Genomic DNA, 2,707 nt, shown 5'->3' with positions numbered 1-2,707 from the left:
ACCACTGCTGGTCCTATCTTCAAAGCTCCTCTGAAATTATCTCTCCTCCAGGAGGCCATCTCTGATTAATTTATCAACGCCCCACCCTATTTCCCCCAGTACTGCCCCTTCAGTACGTTCCTCATCACCTAATCACTTGGTACTTACTTTTCCCTTTTCTCTCATGAAATTTTTGTTCATATTCTTAACCTATTTAATTCCCCTTACCTGTATTGTATTTTAGTGTCTGCCTCCCCAGGATAGGATAGGATAGATAGGATAGATAGTAGATAGGATCTTTGAAAGCAGGGATCATGTCTACTGACTCTATTGTACTCTCCCAAGAGTTTAACACAATACTCCACCTAGATTATTGCTGGATTGATTTACTGAACAAGAGTAACAAAAACAAAGATAATTCAGGTCCTATCCCATTTTTCAAGATTTCAGCATGCCACAGAGCAGCTATAGAAGGACAGGCCTTTAACTAGGACAGAGATTCAGATCCAATCCCAATCAGAAGCTGGACACTTAGGAAGTTTGACTGAGCCACAGTCCCCAGCCTGAACTTCATCTATCCCTATTCAAAACATGAGGAATTGCTTAGTGCAGACTGGAGAACTGCATTTGACCTTTAAAAGTGCAGAATCTACTTTAGCCCAATGAGATGGTTTCTTTTTTCACCCACGACTGGTTGAAAGAGTATTTGTTACAGCTAGATAAGGAGTAATCCCCTGGCTTGGATTCAGATGGATTTGAAAACTATGATTTTCTTGGAAGAAAAATGAATCCCCTAACTGTTTTCTCCTGCCACCACCCCGACACACTACTGATTTACAGCAACACGGGGTCTAATTTTCCATCTGCCTAGTATTTGGGAAGAGGGAAAGCTTATGGTAATGCAATGTGCAAATGAGTAAAAGCAGAATTTGTTTGCTTTCCCTCCTGTCTGCCCAGCCAAAGTTTTTTTGAAATGTATTGTACAGATACAGGGAGTTCACTTATAACTCAGGAATTGTGTTCTAGAAAATTCCTCTTTTTTCTTAATGGCATTTTTTTTTACGCTTGTACTATGTGCCAGGTACTGTAGTAAGCACTGGGATAGATATCAGTTTATTAGGGTTGGACATAGCTCATGTCCCACATGACGCTCACAGACTTAATGCCCATTTTGTAGATGATATAAAGAAGGCACAGACATAACTTGCCCAAGGTCACACAGCAGACATGGTGGACCTGGAATTAGAACTCAGGTCTTCCTGACGTCCAGGCCTGTGCTGTATTCACTAGGCCATGCTGCTTCTCTATTTTCTTCATATCAGAGGAAAACTGCTTTATAGCAATTTTATGGGCATTAATGGATTAGCTGGTAAATGGTTTAAAGATACTACTATGCCTGACATTTTTCAGTACAAATTATTGTATTATTGTTTTATCCATTAGTAGTAGAATCCTTTAAACCCTTGCCACCCAAATTACTTATAATAAATAGTGTTGAGCTATCAAAATACAAAGACAGACAGTATAGTACAGTCCCAAAAGGCTGAAGGAGAGGCAGGGAAGCATCCTTGTTGCAGTAATAGTTGTAGTCTTAGCAATAATAATATTTGTGGTAGTTATTAAATGTTCACCATATGCTAAGCACTCTACCTAGCTCTGGGTTAGATACATGGGAACTAGGTCCCACATGGCCTTGCAGTCTAAGAAAGGACAGGTGCTGAATCTCTATTTTGCAGATGAGGGAACTGAGGCCAGAAAAGTTAAGTGACTTGCTCAAGGATACTCAGCAGACAAGTGTTAAAATCAGGACTGGAACTCAAGTCCTCTGATCCCCAGGCCCAGGCTCTTCCTACTAGGCCACACTGCTTCCCTAGCAGTGTTAGTAGTCATAGTAGAAATAGCATTTATTGAGCACCTGACTTTAATATACTCTTTGAAGTAGTACAAAAGTGTAAAATAAGCAAATGACACTGTCTCTGCCCACAGTAATAATAATGTTGGTATTTGTTATGCATTTACTATGTGCAGAGCATTGTTCTAAGCACTGGGGTAGATACAGGATAATCAGGTTGTCCCACGTGAGGCTCATAGTCTTAATCCCCATTTTACAGATGAGGTAACTGGGGCACTGAGAAGTTAAGTGACTTGCCCAAAGTCACACAGCTGACATGACCTCTGACTCCTAAACCCGTGCTCTTTTCCCGGAGGCACTCTGCTTCTCTACTTTACTTTTTACCATTCTTAACATTCTAACATACACAATCATTATCTACTATGCTGAATCTATTTAGGCCAACTGGCAGGATATTATCTACAAAACAGACTTGTGTTATGAAAAGAATATTCCCTAATTTTTCTATTGTGTTATCAGTCAATCAATAAATAGTATTTATTAAGCATCCACTGTATGCAGAGCACTGCATTAAGAATTTGGGAGAATAAAATAGAGGTAGATGCCTGACCCCGTCCTCAAAGAGACTACTGTCTTCCCCAGGAGAGGGACCCTCAAAGATTTACAGATAGAAAATGGAAAGATTGATATGTGGGAAAGGAACCAATGCCTGCTGTCCACCCAGACTGAGCCCTCCCTTTCCCTCCCCTCTCCTTTGCCCCTACTCCCTCCCTCTGCTCTACCCCCTTCCCCTCCCCACAGCACTTGTATATATTTGTACATATTTAGTCCTCTATTTTATTAATGATGTGCATTTATCTATGGTTCTGTTTATCC

Source organism: Ornithorhynchus anatinus, chromosome 13 (genome assembly GCF_004115215.2).
Source record: "Ornithorhynchus anatinus isolate Pmale09 chromosome 13, mOrnAna1.pri.v4, whole genome shotgun sequence".
NCBI classification, from domain to species: Eukaryota; Metazoa; Chordata; class Mammalia; order Monotremata; family Ornithorhynchidae; genus Ornithorhynchus; species Ornithorhynchus anatinus.
Note: the sequence above shows the minus strand (reverse complement) of the source record.